General features: G+C 40.6%; 1 long non-coding RNA gene across 2 annotated transcripts in view; it reads left to right on the forward strand.

Moving 5' to 3' along the window:
• Positions 1-18,685, forward strand: part of LOC117980308 (uncharacterized) — an 85,442-nt gene extending 66,757 nt beyond the window's left edge. Inside the window, exon 3 of one of the 2 annotated variants that reach the window (XR_004671576.3) lies at positions 17,427-18,685. This is a non-coding gene — a long non-coding RNA (uncharacterized LOC117980308). Of the gene's footprint in view, positions 1-5,321; positions 5,607-17,426 lie in introns of those variants that run through there. The other variant, XR_004671575.3, reaches the window with a different exon arrangement.
• Positions 18,686-19,674: the final 989 nt, after the last annotated feature.

The following is a 19,674-nucleotide window of genomic DNA, read 5'->3' on the forward strand; positions in this document are numbered from 1 at the left end:
TGTCATGTGAGAAAGATAAACTCTTCTTTGGTGAATCTATTGTATTGGGTTTTTGTTTTACACAAGCAAACCTAATCCTAATAGGCACACATACCTACCTTACACAATTGTCATGAGGGTTAGATGTATTTGGAGACTCTGAAGGGTTGAAGTGAACCCAGAAGATATAGCTTATCACCCAGAATCCTGCTTTGGAGACTTTATCCTTTCTTAAGCCCCTGTAGGTGGTGGAGACTTAAGCTACTGATAAACTTCCTGCCTCCAACATGATCTACTCAAGACTTAGTGGGGTTAGGGTAACCCTGAGACCACACTGGGGAGCTGTCAGTAAATCTAGCTGCAGGAAAGCAGTTAAAAACAGCAGGAGAAGCAAGTTAAAGGATGACATGGTGGCTTACTGCAAATCATCTGCACTTCTAGAAAAAATGTTTCTGAGTATGTCAATGGTGGGTCATTGTAGCACCTTCACATTCCAAGCACACATCATTCATTCACTTCCTGAATGTCTGTAGCATGTCAGACACTGTATTAGGTGCTGGAGAAACAAAGATGGATAAAAATACAGTCCTTGGCCTCAAGCATCTTCTCTGGGTCTCACACTTTTGGGGAAATGGAAACCAAAAGATGAAGGGTCTATTTGAGTTAAATATGAGGAAGAGAAAAAACTCTGAATACTGAAATTGCTGTCATTTTGCATCCTCTGGCTGATGCTGCAAAAATAATATACCCCAGCTTTTAGGAGGCGAGGGGATATTTCCAATCTAGACTGAAGTGGAAAGTTACTAGGATGCTAAAAAATCAGCTTACATAATTATGGGCTGATGTCAAACAAACTATAGAAGGTTCTTAATTTCTGGTATTTCCTTGGGCTGTAAATAAACTACCACTTGACCCAGGTAAAATATGCTGTCTCCTTAAATGGAAAAATACTCAGATGGTGGGAATTTTATGCTATTTATCAACAAGAAGCTGTTGGGTCTTCAGTGATACCCACTGTACCACATTCTGGCCAGCTGACTAAGGTGGCTCCAGCCCACCATATTTCAAATAGCTGCTCCTGACAGAAAGGCATTAGAGTATACAGTATATCTGCTCTGTTCTAGGGCATTAAAAAAAGAGTATGCAGTGTAGGCCATGCTTTGGAGTTCATGCTCTGGAGTAAGAACACCTGACTTTGAATCCTAACTTTGCTACCTATAGCTTGTGAGAAGCCAGGCAATTCCTTGGCATCACTGAGCCTCGGGTCATGAATGACATGGATATGATAATTCCTACCACATAGGCTTGTTAAGATGATTAAAAATATTGTGCAAAGGATGTTCAGTGCTTGGCACAGATTTAGAGCTCAAATGTTTTGATTGTGGGGAAAATGAGGTGGGGAAGCAAAATGAGGGAATGCAAAATCTTTTCTCAGAGGAATCATCCGGGCTGGAGCCAATTTACCCCAAATGGACTTCCTCGTACCAGGCGTAGTCATATTCTCAACAGACCTCAGAGCCAGTTCAACCTCTGTTTTCCCTCATTCTGCCCCAATCACTTGGAAACTGCTGGAGAATGTGTGACTCCCCAGTTATTTAACCAGAGAGCTGTATTTAGGTGGTGCTGAATGTTCATTGTGAGGGCAGACATGTGGGCAGTTCTGTAGGGTCCGTAGAATGAGCAGGTAGGTCCAATGCTCCCTGGGATGATTCTGCTTTGTGATGCTATTTAAAGGTTTTCATGAAAGGCTTCTTTATATAAAGGCATTGGCTTTCTCATCTCTTCAGTGGAGGTGATTATACCAACCTCATCTGATCATCATGGGAATTAAACCAAATGAAAAAGCACCCAGCATGCTGACTGGGAGGAAGTACGCACTCAGTAAACATTGCTTTATCCTTTCCCATGACCAGCGCTGGTGTCATGCTGCCCTCAACCAACAGTATTACTGTCATTGTGCTGACAATGTGTGGCAGGAGAAATAAAGGAATCTACTCTTAACCACTTACACTTCAGTTAGAATTACTCTTGCGAGCCAGGTCATCATTTCCTAATTCTTTTTAACTCTGGTGCACATTAGATTTACTGGGCAGAATTTTTAAAACTACTGATGTCCAGAACGCACCCCTCCTCCCACCCCAAGAGAATCTGATCTAATGAATGGCTCCTTAAAAGAATGAGCACTTCTCTGGCATTCAGTTTGTTTCTCTGTAAATTGAGAGGCAGAAAGGTAGAGCAAGTTACCATGTCGCACAACCAGAGAACACCCCAGGTCCACTGGAGCCCAGACAAGGGTGTTCACTGCAATGGATACTGTCTTTAGTTACAATTAGAATATTTTGTCTGTCATGGATTTTTTTGCATTAATTTTGATTTTAAAATATTGCATTAAAATATTATTTATCTCGATGATGGAGTTTTTTTGGCACCCTGTTAATTTGCACTTGAGGCCATACCCAAATGTTGGGGGAAACTTAAGAAAAAACCCTCAGCCCATGTGCCTTCAGTCTTGATTCCCATCTCCTCACACATCCTCTCTCATGCTTGTCTCTCTCCTGAACTACAGCCCTAGCCTGAATCCCAGCCGCTCCCCAAATCCCTCTCCTGCTTCCCCATCAGCCCCTCTCATCTGTGTCCTTTTGTCTTTGGACCAGATTCTGGTACTGGTCAGTGTGCTGCCTGGTTTCTTTTATTTATTATTTTGTTTTTTTAAAATTTTATTTTAGAGACAGTGTCTCACTCTGTCACCCAGGCTGGAGTGCAGTGGCACAATCCACTCACTGCAGCCTTGAACTCCCAGGCTCAAGCAATCCTCCTGCCTCAGCCTCCCACATAGCTGAGACTACAGGAACATGCCACCACACCCGGCTAATTTTTAAACTTTTTGTAGAGATGTCTGTCTCGCTATGTTGCTCAGACTGGTCTCAAACTCCTAGCCTCAAGAGATCCTCCCACCTCAGCCTCCTAAAGCATTGGGATTACAGGCGTGAGCCACCATGCCTGGCCTGGTCTCTGACTTTAATCAGTGGGTGGCATCCTGGCCCACAGCCCTCTGGCTCCCAGCTGGACCTCCTTGAACTTGGAACTGTCCAATTCATGTCTAGGAATTACATCTAAAAAGGAAAATGAACTGGACATCCTGTCCTTTTCCCTTTGGAAGTTCATTCTAAGCACCCCCTTCAGTTTTGCACTGTGTTACCAGGAGTGGTGATGGCCAGTCACAAGAATGAGGATGAGCGGCTGGTCTGTGGCTGAGTGGGGCACAGGCCAAGTGAATTCCTGAGGCTTCTCTACAAGAAATCAGTTGAGAGTAAACTTAAGACTGGTGAGATTTTGGCTGTGTCTCTTTAGCAGCTTAGGCAGCAAATGAAATGGAAGAAGTACTCATTCTTTATCCTGCCACTGGCTTAGAGTGAGTTTTGACTTTCGGTAGCTTGAAATTTGCAGCCCTTAATAATCTGAACTAGGAAAGAAAGGAACAGCAATACTAGAAGAATGCCTTCAGATGTAATTAGACAATTAGCTAACTGATTTGTCTGGCAGGAACACAATGCTTATCAGGTTAGGAAACAAGTCAACAGTTTGCAAAGAAAGATTCAGACAAAGTGGAGCCAGAACCAGGTAAAGCCTCTTCCTGGCAGGGTAGACAGATACTGGGGCTCATAGGAAAAGCCATACCCTGTCTGACATCATCTGCCTCACAGAGTCCTCCAGTACCCTCAAGGGCACCACTGAATTCTCCACAATTTCTCTAAACTCAATTTTCCTTTCCTTTGGTTTCAGTTCCCACTACAACAGAAGCTCCTTTAGGACGAGGACATTCTCAGACTGTGTTCAGTGCTGTATTCTTAGCGACTAGAATCATATCTCCCTCCTGATTATAACTTTGCATGATTGTTCCGTTTCCCTCAGAAGTAACACTGAAGTCCTTATGTGGCCTGCAGGCCTGCATGATCTACCCCTGCTTACTAATTCAACTTCCAGTCAAGTCACCTTTCCATCATTCACTATGCTGCAAGCTCTGCCCCACCAGGCCTTTGCGTGTTTTCTCCAGCCAGAATTCTCTTCCTCCCTATGAACATGTGCTTTCCTGTGTGCATTGACTCACCATGTTGCACAACCAGAGAACACCCCAGGTCCACTGAAGCCCAGACAAGGGTGTTCACTGCAATGGATACTGTCTTTAGTTACAATTAGAATATTTTTGTCTATGATGGAATGTTTTGCATTAATTTTGATTTTAAAATATTGCATTAAAGTATTATTTATCTGGATGCTGGAGTTTTTTGGCACCCCGTTAATTTGCACTTGAGGCCATAGCCAACTGTTGGGGGAAACTTAAGAAAAAACCCTCAGCCCATGTGCCTTCAGTCTTGATTGCACATGGACACGCATGCACACATGCACAACAGAACTAGCTTCTTCTCAGCCTTCGTGTCTCTCTTTAAAGGTCCTGTCTCCAAGAAGCCTTCTCTGATGACCTGACCCATCCTGTCCCTCTTCTCCTTTACTCTCATTTCTACATTTTGTTTCTTTCATAGCACTTTTCTCAACTTGTAATTGAATATTTTAAAATTTGTTCCCCTGTTTATTGTCTGTCTGCATATTTGATTCGAAAATTCCCAAGGGAGAGACTATGATTCTGTCCTGTTGGGGATCAGAAAATGATACCCCCAGATGAAGGCCTCTAAAGCATCCCCCAGAGTAAAAGATTTTCTCTGACATTTTCCTGCCCTCCTGTCTGTGGCCTCTCATCCTCCCCCAAGACCAGACATAGAAACTAGAATCCATCTTCCCCAAGGCAGATTGTAGAAACCAGAACCCCTTTTCCCCAAAGCCAGCCATAAAACCTAAAAATATTACTCTAACTTCCCCCCAGCCTTTTTGTGTAAAAACTGGCCATAAAAAAAAAATCGTCTAGGCCAGGCGTGGTGGTGGCTCATGCCTGTAATCCCAGCACTTTGGAAGGCTGAGGCAGATCACTTGAGCCCAGCAGTTCAAGGCCAGCCCGGCCAACATGGTGAAACCCTGTCTCTACTAAAAATACAAAAATTAGCTGGGTGTGGTGCTGTGGGTTTGTGGTCCCTGTTACAAGGGAGGCTGAGGTGGAAAGATCGCTTGAGCCCTAGAGGTTGAGGCTGCTGTGAGCTGAGATCACACCGCTGCAATCCAGCCTGGGCTCACTGTAAGCTGGTGGCGGGATAAAGAATGCATACTTCTTCCAGGAGGAATTTCATTTGCTGCTTAAGCTGCTAAAGAGACACAGCCAAAATCTAACCAGTCTTAAGTTTAATTTTTAAAAATTTTTAAAAAATGATCTGACTTATCTTGTTTGATTGTAGGTCATAAGACCCCCATTTCAAGAGGGTCCTGCTGCATACCCAGAAGGAAGGAATACTGCACAGAGAAGCTAAGAGGAATTTAAACAGACAGACTTTGCTGGACTTTCCTACTCAGTCTATTAACATTAGATCATACCCTTTCTGCCCAGTCATTTTTCTCCATGGCTGTCCGTACTTCATTGAACCCAAGCCTAAAAATGGGCAGTTTCCCCGTATCTTTGGGTCTTTATTCTGAAGGCTCCGTGTAAAACTAGAACCAAATAAATCTGTATACCTTTTCTCCTATTAATCTGTCTTTTGTCAGTTGATTTTCAGTGAACCTACAGCGGATAAGAGGAGATTTTCCCCTGGCCTCCACAGTTCCAATATATCCATTCCCCTCTCAAAGACCCTGACATAGAATAGGTACTTACAAATTACTCGTTGAATGGATATGTGAATGAATGAATGAATGAACTTTTGTAGTATGTATGACCCTGTCCTAGACTAAAATATGAAGATGGGTCTCCCGATGCTCTCCCTAGTAGGTGTTCTTTCCTTGTTTGTGCCAGTGGCCAAACACTGCCCATTAGCTGCCTAGGCCTCCTTAAATGCTCCAGCCTTGGGTTTGACAGTCTAGATAGTGCCCCCATAAAATGCTAAAAGCTGAAATGTGAAGTGCTGCACATAATATTTAGCTTTTAACAGATGTACACCATTCTAAATACTACGGGAACATAGGGCATCAAGATAGTTTATGGGGAAATGATTTATGTGCAGACATGAGTGGTCATTCACCCTACAGGGCGGCCACCTGGCCTGTCATCTGTGCAGGGGGCAGATCCTGGCATACCGATTATAATCCATTTAAACCGAGTTCATCTGGGGTTTTCATGTTCCCTTGATCATTCTGAAGATATATTGGCTGTCTTGCACTATTTTCGTTTCTAACATACAATGGAAGAGAAATAACTGAAAGAGCATATGTCACAATGTCAATAGTGCTTACATTTAGATGTTGAGATAGGAGTGTTTTTAGCATTTCCCTCTTACATGTGTCTATTTTTAAATTTATCTTTATTGACAATATATTATTTTTATAATTTTAGAATACTTAAAGTATTACTTCACTTGTTCTCTTTTGTGTTTATATATATTTCAATTGTGTAAAGCTGAGCTGTCCAGTAGTATCCACTAATAGCATGTGAGAACTTAAATGAATCAAGATGAAATTCACTATAAGGAACTTAAACAAATTAACACGTGAAAAACAAACGACCCCATTAAAAAGAGGGCAAAGGACATCAAGAGACAATATTCAAAAGAAGACATACATGCTGCCAACAAGCAAATGAAAAAATGCTCAACATCTCTAATCATTAGAGAAATGCAAGTCAAAACCACAGTGAGATAGCATCCCATCCTAGTCAGAATGGCCGTTATTAAAAAGTCAAAAAATAACAGATGCTGGCAAGGTTGTGGAGAAAAGGGAACACCTATACACTGCTGGTGGGAATTTAAATTAGTTTAGCCACTGTGGAAAGCAGTTTGGCAATTTCTCAAAGAACTTAAAGCAGAGGCTGGGCATGGTGGCTCACGCTTGTAATCCCAGCACTTTGGGAGGCCGAGGCGGGCAGATCATGAGGTCAAGAGATTAAGACCATCCTGGCCAACATGGTGAAACACGGTCTCTACTAAAAATACAAAAATTAGCTGGGCATGGTGGCACGCACCTTTAGTCCCAGCTACTCGGGAAGCTGAAGCAGGAGAATCGCTTGAACCTGGGAGGCGGAGGTTGCAGTGAGCTGAGATTGTGCCACTGCAGTCCAGCCTGGTGACAGAGACTCTGTCTCAAACAACAACAACAACAACAACAACAACAAAACAAAAAACAAAAAAACCAGAACTACCGTTTGACCCAGCAATCCCATTATTGGGTATATAACCTAAGGAATATAAATTGTGCTACCACAATTTATGTATCTTCATCGCAGCACTATTCATGACAGCAAAGAAATAGAATCAACATTAATACTCTTAACAGTAAACTGGATAAAGAAAATGTATATATACACCACAGAATACTATGCAGCCATGAAAAAGAATGAGATACTATCCTTTGCAGGAACATGGCTAGAACTGGAGGTCATTTTCCTAAGTGAACTAACACAGGAAGAGAAAACCACACACCACATGTTTTCACTTATTAGGGGGAGTTAAACATTGAGTACATACGGACACAAAGAAGAGAACAAGAGACACCCGGGGCTACTTGAGGGTGGAGAGTGGGAGGAGGATGAGGATAAAAAAACTACTTGTCAGGTTCCATGCTCATTACCTGGGTGACAAAATCATCTGTACACCAAACTCCCATGACACACAATTTGCCTATATAACCAACCTGCACATGTACCCCTGAAACTAAAGTAAAGGTAAGCAAAAAATGAAATCCAATTAAAATGCAGTTCCTCAGTCACAGTAGCCGTGTTTCAAGTGCTCAGTAGCACATAGAGCTAGTGGCTAGTATTTTGGACAGTGCAGAATAGAATATTTCTATTAGTACAGAAAATTCCACTGGAAAATTCTGGTGTAGAGTGTGTAGGTTTTAGCCATTTGAATATAAAGATAGAGACTTGCAGGTGGTGAAGAGTTATGTGCTGCAAACAAAGATTTGAAAAGAGCAACTGTCTGAGTTCTTTGTGATCCAAATGCAGTGGTATTGATTACTCATTGAAGGGAGACCTTGTTACGCTCACCAGTGTCCTTGGAAGGGTGCTTGATGAGGGAAATGTGTCCCTGAAATTTTATGGTTGCAGAGGCTGATAACTGAGTTTAGCCTCCTGAGACTTTTTACAAGGCAATCTGAAAAGCCTGGGCAAAATGCCCACCATGATGTGTCACTCCTAGGACCTAACTTGCTATAGGAAATTCCCATAGGCTTACCTGAAATCAGATTCCCTATTTCCTATTCCCATCAAAAGGCTTTTAGCGTCTATTCTTGGATGACTCCCTTTTGCTAAACTACAGGATAACCTAATGCTAAAGCAAATTTATTGGGCAACCAGCCCAGGAGGTCATGCTCAGTAACTTGTCCAGGCTTTTCTTTGAAAGACTTAGGGACTAAGTGACCTTTGACACAACAGAGCAAAATGTAAGCAGCTCTACTTGCTCTGTAATTATCAAAATTTGTTCGGTTTCAAGATGAATCCTCAAACCCACATTCTGGTTGCCTAAGGAATGCATCACATCTGCCTTAGCCTTTGTGAGAAAAGGGGACCTAAGTTATTAGCTGAGAAGTATAAGGATATAGCCATTCATGTTTTTTTTTTCTCCAACAAATGTTTAGTGAGCCCCTAAGTATCATGTGCTAGGTACTAGCAATAGGGCAGTGAATAAGACAGACCTGGAGACTGCCTTACAGAGTACCACCTCAAATCGTCACAACAGCAACTTTATCAAGGTTAAGAATAGTCTTAACCAGAAGTGAGCTGACACCCAAGGGTCTTTTATAGGCAAGAGTCAAGAGTGTCTCCAAAGTGCAGTAAAGATAAAACCCTAGCTACATGTCTAAAGCAGGAAGTTACAGAATGTATGGCTGTGCTTTCTATCAATTTGAGCTTCTCAAGGGAGCCCGTAAGCATCATTTAGGCCTGTGCAAGAGAAGAGAGTCAAAATGTTTCTGTAACAGGGATCCTGCAGGGGACATTAATTACTGTTGAAACAGTGCTGTGCAGTGGACTGCCAAGGTCTACAGTGTAGCTCACTGCCCTTTCTCCAGGGCCCTAGGTTAACATGGCACAGGGAAGATCTACCAAAATGTCCATGATGAAAGGTCGAGTTTCTTCAAATAAATAAGATTATGGAAATGGCGTGGAGAATGTGTGGCAATATGAAGACAGAAGGACAGAGCAAAATAAAAGGATGTCTTCTTAAAACATCTTCTTGCATATAAAAAACAAGAAATCAAAGATTGGATGCCAATTCTAAGAAACAGACACTCAGAGGATACCCTGCAAAGTATATCTAATTGGCTAGAAAGGGTAGACTAGTAAATTTTACTGTAAATCTCTCCTTTGGTGGGGCAAGCTTCCAAATCACACACTGTATTGATTGATGCTGCAGTGATACCTGACTGAGGCACAGAGACAGGGGAAGGAGGAAACGACATGCAAAGGCCCCCATGCTCCTGAAATAAACTTATCTGAGGAAAGGAAGTATATGGACTGACGGTTAGAAATCAGCATCAGGCATGGTGGAGGAGAGCTACAGCACATGTGAATGTTGTTAGAAGCTCTTTCATACCAATTCACACTGGCTCAGTGGCTGTGCTTTGGAAAACATTTGTTGAGGACAAGAGTATGTAATGTTGAAACTCAAATGTAGGGAAACTTGTGGCCTGGGAAAGAGATATAGGAATCATCAGTAGTTGTTATTCGTTAACACAAAGAGCATGCATGAAATCAGTGAGAAAGGGTGACACACAATGAGTAGATCCAAACATGAACACTTGAATATTCCCCAAATTTAAGGACAGGACAGAATGAATGGTCAAAGAGAACCAGAGAGTGTACTGTCAGAGAAGTCAAGGAAGTAAAGAATTTGGAGAAGAGAAGCTTGGTTAAACACAGCTGAGGAGTACAGCCAGCTAAGGACCATAAACTGCTCCTTGGTTTGGCAATGTTTGCCAGAGAATTTGGAATGGAATGATGTGAGCAGAATCCAGATTGCAAGAACTGAAGAAACAGAGAGATGAGGAAATGTGAACAGGACCAGCAATTGTTTTCTAGATCCCTGAAATGAAGACCTATGTGGATGTTGTTAATGAGCTCTTTACCTGAGGAACCTGGCTTGCTAATTTGTAGAGGTTTATCTTCAGAACTGACTTACCTGAGCTGCAAGGGCAGGAAATAATTACATCTGACCCTTTGAACTCAGGAGGTGTTCAAATAACAAAGCATTCTGACCTTGATCTTATTTGATTATTAAAAGCGTTGTTTAGCCCTTAGAGAAATAATTTTTCTTGAAAATGTTCTCCATACCAATTCTTACCCTTTCCTATAGCGTAAAAATTCCCCACAAGAACTAGCTCTGCAGAGTTCAAGGAAAATGAGTTGGTATCTTTTCCTTTGAAAAGTGAGATTTAGGGGTTAGTCAGAAATTGAGCCTTGCAAAGTACTTCCTGCAGAAACAGGAAAAGGTTATCTTGATCTACAATACGCAGACACTAGGCCCTATGTAACCTTTGGGTAAATAAAGATGACCAACAAGCTTCAGATCTGCAACATGATTAGAAGGCTGTGCATAAACAAACACCCTGGAGATGTTGGAAGGCAGATCTTGCCTCCTATTAAACAGTCACAACCTCAAAGTTGTTCATGTAGACCAGTTGTATAAATGCCAAGAAAAATATTTCAATGATTATTTGTTCTATTTCACAAAGCCAAGAGTCCTCGGCTATCACAACACCCTAGTGTTTTCAACTTTTTCTTAGCATTAAATTCATTTGGTGACCTCAATTGTTCACAGGCTGTGAATATGTATATTAGACAAAAAAGCTGGACTGCTGTGGTTGAAGCTGGGTGAGGAAGGGCTAAACTTACCTCCCTGAAATGCAAGATGCAATTTCAAAGCCTTAGCTCCAGAAAAGTGGTTCACAGCCCTGGGTTCACATGAGAATCACCTAGAGATAATCCTAATGCACTTAGGGATTCTGATTTAATTAGTCTAGGTGAAAGTGCTCTGGGATAATATGTTTTAAAAGCATCCCAGATGATTCTATTGTGCATCAAGGGTTAAGAACTGTTGCCTGAGAGAAGGACTGTTTATGAAAAGCTTCATTTCACTAAGAAGATTCTACTTGTAGTAAAATTGCTGTCAAACCAGCAGTTGGGGGATTCACTGCTGTTGATTAATCAAATAGTTAATTAGATTTGGCAAGTTTACCATGAATCAAAATCCATTTCACATGGAATTATAATACAATAGTATACATATATTACAAAATTCAGACTGAATATTTCATTCAGCCAAGATTCATTCAGAAATTATATATTTAGTGGCACACTCTGTGTAAGGCGCTAAGAGAGAAACGCAAATGATTCTTCTTCCAATCTTTTCTCCTAAAGAACTATTAAGTATTCTGTGGAAAGTAAACATTTCTAATATGAAACAAAATCTAAAAACCAAGAAACGTTGAAGGATCTTACATATCCTTGAAGTCATTGTCAGGTCATTGGTGGATTAAAAATGACCACAAATTCTAGCCATGCTTCCTATTAAAAGGTAGCATCTGTTTTCCTCTCCCCTCATATCCGGGTTGGCCCTATGACCTTCTTTGACCAAAAAATACAGCAGAAGTGATTCTGTGCTAGTTATAGGCCCAGGCTTTAAGAAACTTGGCAACTTCTACCTTTGTTCTGCTGTAGCCTTCAGCTACAATGTAAAGTTACTTTGCTGGAGAGAACATAGGGAAAGTTAGATGCCTGGCTAATGTTAGGATGTTAGCCATCCTGAACAAAATGCTAGATATGTGAATGGAGCCATCTTGAAACGTAGCCTTGAGAGCACTGTGTGAAGGAACCCGTGTTAGCCATGTGGAACAGCCATGTGAGAACTAAGGCATCTTGGCCAGCAGCCTTAGATCAACTGCTAGATCAACACAGTCTCATAACTGAGTAAGTGAGACCACTGGAAGATCACTCTTTCAACTCACTAAATCCTGAGAAACAATATCTATATATAGCTTTTTAAAAAAGACATTAAGCCTCAGGGTCTTTTGTTATACAGCAAATATAACTGATGCAGAAGTTGGTAACTAGAAGTGCAATGCTGATGTAACAAAAACCTAAAGCAGGCCAGGTGTGGTGGCTCATGCCTGTAATCCCAGCACTTTGGGAGGCCAAGGTCGGGGGATCATTCAAGATTAGGAGTTTGAGACCAGCCTGGCCAACATGGTGAAACTCCATCTCTAATAAAAATACAAAAAATAGCCAGGTGTGGTGGTGAGTGCCTGTGGTCCCAGCTACTCTGCTTGGAGGCTGAGGCAGGTTAATCGCTTGAACTCAGAAGGCAGAGGTTGCAGTGAGCTGAGATCGTGCCACTGCACTCCAGCTTGGGTGACAAAGAGAGACTCCGTCTCAAAACCAAACCAAAACAAATAAACAAACGAAAACTAAAACTACAACATGTGGCATCAATTTCAGATCATGTAGAGTAGGCAGAAGTTGGTAGGATGGCAAGGAGACTACTACTGGAGGTTGGAAAAACAGTATTTGCTATCAGAAGCTGGAGAAAGCAAAATTTATGTAGTGCTAGAATTGTTTGGCAACATTGTTGCCTGTGGTTACCTGGAAGATAGAAAACACAATAATGAATTTATGGATCTGGCCAAGAAAATTTTGAGGCAAAGTGTCAAAAGTGAAAGTCAGCTTATTTTAGCCACCTATAACGAAGCATGGGAAAACAGAAATGAGCCAAAGAAGAAATTATTCCTTTTTAAAACAGAATTGAGAGAAAATGTTTCCATCCCTGGACGTACTAGTTTGGAAAATAAAACTGATTTTCATTGCATCTCCATGAGGAAAAAAGTTCCCAAAATAAGGAATGGTCTCAGGGTAAAGATTAAATACATGATGCTGACACTAAAATAGTCTCAGAGTAAAGATTGAATCAAGGTTATATGACCTTGACTTGTGATTGTGCAACCCTTTGATAAGACTTCAGAAAAATGTAAGATCCTTAAGAGCATTTCCCCACAGCACCCTGACTTGCGGTTCAAAGGAGGAAAAATGTCTATTTTGAAGATGTTTATAGGTGGGATTTTTTTTTTTTGAGACAGAGTCTTGCTCTGTCACCCAGGCTGGGGTGCAGTGGTGCCATCTCAGCTCACTGCAACCTCTGTCTCACAGGTTCAAGCGATTCTCCTGCCTCAGCCTCCCAAGCAGCTGGGACTACAGGCATGAGCCACCACGCCCGGCTATTTTTTGTATTTTTAGTAGAAACGGGGTTTTACCATGTTGGCCAGGCTGGTCTCGAACTCCTGACCTCAAGTGATCTGCCTGCCTCTGCCTCTCAAAGTGCTGGGATTACAGGCATGAGCCACTGCTCCCGGCCAGGTGTGATGTTTATTTAATAAAGTCAATTTGCTATTTGATGAATAGAAAATAGACAACATTTTAAAGAGAATTTTATTGGTAAAAGCCTTACCAGTTTTGACTAAAAGGGACAGAAAAGTACAAAATAAAATGAGGCTTCCAGGCTGTAAACTTTACAAAAGCAGAAACCAGGCAGAGAAGTTTACTCAGCTGTTAACAGTAGATTGGGAAAAATCAGCCAAAGAGCCAAATGAGAAAGGAGAGAGCAGACATGGGCCCTAATCAAGGAATAGTCTCCGTGCTGTAGTAGCAGACCTGACAACCTCTCCCCAGAGGGATTTCATAATTACTGTGGGCCAGAGGCTGCTATGTGCTTCCCTTTCCTCCCTTTTTGAATGGGAGTACCCATTACTGTGTCATCTTTGTAAGCTGAGTGTCTGGGAAGAAAAAGAACTTGTGTTTTTAATTCAGAGATCTTTAGATAGAGAAGAGTCACAGTGATTGGCTGTACTCAGGGAACTGCACCTTCGGAACCCCATTTATATCTGGACCTGATTTAGATGAAAACATTCTGGATCTTAAGTATGAGCCTGATGTCATAATGGAATAAGCCTTTTGAGGATGTTAGGAAGGAATAGTGTATTTTGCAGATTAGAGGAATATAAATGATTTAGATTTAGAGCTACAGAGATAGCCACAAATTCTATACTTTCTTTCCACTGAGAGATGGAGCTTATTTGTCCCTCCTCCTTCAATCTGGGATGGTATAGTGAATTTCTTTTCCCCACAGAATGTAGCAGAATCAATTATAGTTTAGGCTAGACTTAAAATAAGCAGCCTTTGCTTTAATAGAGTTTTGAGCCACCATGTAAAGAGGTCCAGGTATCTTGCTTGGGAGGACACATGGCTGATTTCCAACTAGTCTAGTTTCCCAGCCAAAATGCCAGACATGTGATGAAGCTGTCTTGGAATGCTGTTTGGAAACCATCATGTTGTGTGGAAGCCCAAGCTAGCCATAAGGAGAGGCCACATAGAGGAGAATGAAGGTATCACAGCTGACAAGCCCCGCCTGGCTCCCAACTGACTGCAGTTACAGAACTGACCCCCACAAAACTAGAACTATTTATTCAACTCACAAAATCATGAGAAATAATAGATTATTATTGTTTTAAGCCACTAAGTTTTGGGGAGATTTGTTGTACAGAAATGGGTAATTTAAACAGTTATGAGCCACAACTGGAGCACTCTAGATACACAGAGGAATCTTAAAACATAGAATCCTAGTTGAGAGGCCAGTTAAACTATAGTGGGGGGTTTTTTTTTTATTAGCAGATTTTTTTTTTCTTTATCTAAGGATGACATTAATAAAAGCAATATTAGGATGCTTTCAAATAAGTAAACCAAAGAGTAATGCAGCCTAGAGAGAGGACTTTGATTCCACTTATTACGTAGTTATGTCTAGATGGGCAAAGTGCTGGAAAAACTCAATAGATATTTATCAAGAATCTCTACTATGAGTGTCAGTATAACCTAAGGAGAAAAACTTATCACCAATTTCTAAGGAAAGGTGAAATTTTTAACACTTAAATAATAATTAAAAAATTAGCCAATTTTAAAGTTTACCTAGCTCGGAACATCAGAGAAGTGTTCTCTTCTTCTATTTTCTGAAAGAGATGTGTAGGATTGATGTTAATTTTTTATTAAACATTTGGTAGAATTCTCTCGTAAAACCATCTGATTCTGGAGTTTCATCTTCTGGGAGTTTTGAAAGTATGAATTCAATTTCCTTAATAGTTAAGGGACTATTCAAATTATATCTTTCATGTTGCATGAAGTGTGGTAATTTGTACTTTCCAAGGAATTGGTCTACTTTATCTAAGTTGCCAAATTTCTATGTAGACTTCTTCACAGTATTCCCTTATCATTATTTTGATGTTTGTAGGGTCTGTAGTAATATTCCTTATTTTCTTTCTGATGTAGGTAATTGTGTCTTCTCTTTTTCTTTGTCAGTCTTGCTAGATCAATTTTATTGATCTCTTCAAAACACCAACTTTTTATTCATTGATTTCCTCTATTCTTTTTCTGCTTTAAATTTCATTGATTTCTGTTCTTTATTTTCTTCTTTCTGTTTGCTTTGGAATGATTTTGTCCTTATTTTTCTAGTTTCTTGAAGCCTTTTATTCTACAGGAAAATACTACTTCAGTTTATCATCTATGTATGTGTTTTACTACATTCAGCACAGTCATGCACCGAAGAATGACGTCAATGGCATATATGGACCACGTATACAATGGTGGTCCTATAAGATTATACTGGAGCTAAAAAATTTTTATTGCCTAATGATGACATAGCCATCCTAATGTCATAGCATTATGAACTACACGTTTGTGGTGAAGCTTGTGTTAACAAACCTACTGTGCTGCTACCAGTGGTATAAAAGTCTAGCACACACAATTATGTCCATGACATAATGCTTGGTAATGATAATACATGACTATGTTACTGGTTTATGTATTTATTATACTATATTTTATTGTTATTTTAGACTATACTCCTTCTACTTACAAAAAAAAAAAAAATAACTGTAAAACAGCCTCAGACAGGTCTTTCAGGAGAGATTCCAGAAGAAGGCATTAGTATAGGAAATGACAGCTCCATGCATGTTATTGCCCCTGATGACCTTCCAGTGGGACAAGATGTGAGGGTGGAAGACAGTGATATTGATGATCATGGCCCTGTGTAGGCCTAGACTAATGTGTATATTTGAGTCTTCATTTTTAACAAAAAAGTTTAAAAACTAAAAGAAGAAATAAATTTATAAAAATAGAAAAAAGCTTCTAGAGTGAGGATATAAAGAGGGCAAATATTTTTGTGTAGCTGTAAAATGTGTTCATGTTTTAAGCTGTGTTATTACAAGAGTCAAAAAGTTAAAAAGTTTATAGAGTTAAAAAGTTACATTTAGCGAAGGTTAAGTCATCGTTGAAGAAAAAACAATTCTTAAGTAATAAATTCAGTTTAGTCTAAGAAAACAATGTATGTGAAGTCTATAGTAGTGTACAGAATTGTCCTAGGCCTTCACATTCACTCCTCACATACTCACTGACTCACCCAGAGCAACTTGCAGTCCTGCAAGCTCCATTCATGGTAAGTGCCTTATACAGTCTAGCATTTTAAAAAATCTTCTATACAGCATTTTCACTGTACCTTTTTGATGTTTAGATGTGTTTAGATGCACAAATTCTTACTATTGTGTTATAATTGCCTGCAGTATTCAGTATAGCAATATGCTGAACGGGTTTGTAGCTTAAGAGCAAAAGGCTATCCCATTTAGATTTGTGTAAGTACACTCTATGATGTCCTCTCAATGACAAAATCACCTAATAACACATTTCTCAGAACATAGTCCCATTGTTAAGTGACGTATGACTGTACATATGTTAGATTGACAAATATCTAGCTATCTAATAATTATGATTATCTAACAACTATATACTTTCACATAGCCCATATAACATGCTTCCCCCATATTCTTGTGAAGCCATCTAACTACACCTGAAAATAATAGTAAAACTCACAAAATGTGTGTGGATTAAAAAAAAACAAACAAACAATCAGACTAGCTGCTATATCCCCAGTGTGCTTAGAGGTGCCAATCATGACTTATGCCAGTAACAGGAGCAAATCATCAATGTTTTTTCCTGCTGCTCTAAAATTTTCCCCTAAGCAGTAACCAAGCAGTGGAAAATCCCCAGCATAAGGGTTCATAGAGGAAGTGCACTGGTCACTAGATTTATCTTTCAGTGATGTGTTTCCAATAATAAATGGCTCTCAGAATAACAAAGAACCTGAGTGTGAAAAGGCTTAGGTTAGCCACGCAGCTGCAGAAAGACCAAAGTGTGGTTCAAAAGTGATGACTGGCATATTTTCTTCTTACATTTGTATGGTGTTCATTTGAAATTACCTGGTGTATTTTTAAGAGGCATGCAACAACTCACCCAATTGAATTTTAAAATCACACAATTATTTTTACAGATGTACAGATGCCAAGAGGAATCTGAGACCAGAGTGGTGAAGTGATTTACCCAACATTGTCTACCTGGGTGTCAGCACAGCCTGAGCTCAGACTTCCCTGCGTGGTTCCATCGTTTAGTCAACAAATATTTATTGATTGCCTACAACATCACACAGACCATTTAGGTACTAGGATGCAAAATTTTTTTAAAAAACAAAAAACCTTGGCCCCACAGAACTGGCAGAGGAAGAAACACAATAAACAATTAATGAATTAACAAAGTAAATTACATAGTATAAAAGGTGATGATAAGTGCTCCAAAAAAAAAAAAAAAAAGTTACAACAGAGGAAGAGGAATTGGGAGTGCTGGCAGAGATGCACTTTTTGTAAAGGGTAAATTCTAAATAGGGTGGTCTGGTAGGCCTCTTTGAAAAGATGTGGAGGTAAAGTTAGCCTGGGGGTAATCGTGTGGGAGAGAACATTCAGCAGAGGATAGAACCAGCCCAGAGGCCTCACAGCAAGTGCAGGCCTACAACAGCTTCAGGGATGAACCTGGCATGCTTGAGGAACAGAAGTCACCTTTCTGCGACATGTCCTCTAAAAATCACAGAACTATAGACTCTTGAGTTGGGAGAGCCTGAAAAATTGTGCAGTCCAACCTCCCAGCTGAAGCAGGAATGCTCCGGGCAGTAGCACAGATCTGCACTTGTCTGGATTTGAACAAATCCCTCTAGGCCACGAACTCACTGGCTTGCAAAATAGCTCATCCCATTTTTTTGGCCACCTCCCGTGGTTAAAAGTCTTGTCTTACGCTGAACTGAAATCTGCCTCCTTTGGCTTCACCCTGTGATTCCACCTCTACCCTTTGAAGCGACACAAAATCCCTCCTTTCAACCAATGCATATTATTTCTTTGGTCAAGGACACCTGGGAGGCAGTTTGGCACAGAGGCAAGAATGTGAACTCTGAAGTCAGGCAGGACTGGGTTCAAACCCACTTTCCAGCTGTGTGGGCTTGAGCAAGTTCTTTCATCCCCTCACGCTTTGGGGTCCTCATCCCAGAAGACTCTTGGGGGCGTTAGAGACTATACAAGTGCACATTAAATGGCAGTTGTTCTGTATATTTTTTATCTGCAGGGTGACTTATCTTTCACTTACACGCTGTCTGCAGGGCTTAGCATATACCACCCTTTGAGGAAAGCTAATTTAGATTCAGAAAGTCTCTGAACGTTTCCCACTTGTGCTCTCCGTATACTGGCTGACCTTAAGGAAAGGAAAATCAAGTGGTACCTGCCTGAGGTAGGTCATCTGTGATGGGAAAGCACATAAACCAGATGGTATCCAGCTGCATTTACCAGTTAGTTGGGGCAGAAGTTCTGAAATCAGAAGCCAAAAATCAATGAAGAAGAAAAAAGCCCTGTGGAGTAAAAATGTTTCAGAGTAAATTTGCTGGGTACTAGCACATACTAGGAATTTCCTACGGGAAGAAATGCAGGCAAAACAACTAGACACAGGGCCAATGAATCGGAAGCACAGGATTATCTACCCAGATACACTAATGCCCTTTTACACTGGAAGGTCATGGGGCCACCCCTGCTGACCAACTTCTTCCAGGAACTCAGGTATGAAGTTGGCTGAGCCACTTTAAGAGAAGTCTCCTAGCAGTGATGATGCCATGAAAGATTATGCATCTGCAAATAACAGAAGAAGCTATTATCATTTACTGGGTCCCACCTGTATGCTGGCATTATGTATAATAAACATTCTCTCACCTGAAAACAACAGGTACCTGACCTTTTGTTTTGGTCAAACTGTCCTTCTAAGAAGTAGCAGCCAGCAGTCTGAAGACAGATTTACTAATGACCACCCTAGCCCCCTCTCCCCTTTTCCAAACTCTTTCCAATCGTCTCAGCCCTTCTTTCCACTGGGAAGGTTACCAAAATTAGCAAAGCAAGGCTGAATTCAGCCAGATTAAATCAGTCCATATAAAACCACTCGGCATAAACAAGTGTGGCAAACACTTGCCATGCTTAAATATCTTTGAAAGATAATGCTGGGTTTAAAAGAATCATTCTAGAACTTTCCATGCAGCGTATATGCATTGCAAAGTCACCAAGCGGTGATGTGCAAATATAAATCTCATTTTGTTTTTATCTGTGTGCACATTTCTTTGACTAGTCCTCATATCTGCCTAGAGAGAGGAAAACTGAATTCAGGACAATTTAGACAGCTGAGGCCAACCCTGTCATTTTTTTAGCCCCTTTCAACTG

Source organism: Pan paniscus, chromosome 4, assembly GCF_029289425.2.
Source record: "Pan paniscus chromosome 4, NHGRI_mPanPan1-v2.0_pri, whole genome shotgun sequence".
NCBI lineage: Eukaryota > Metazoa > Chordata > Mammalia > Primates > Hominidae > Pan > Pan paniscus.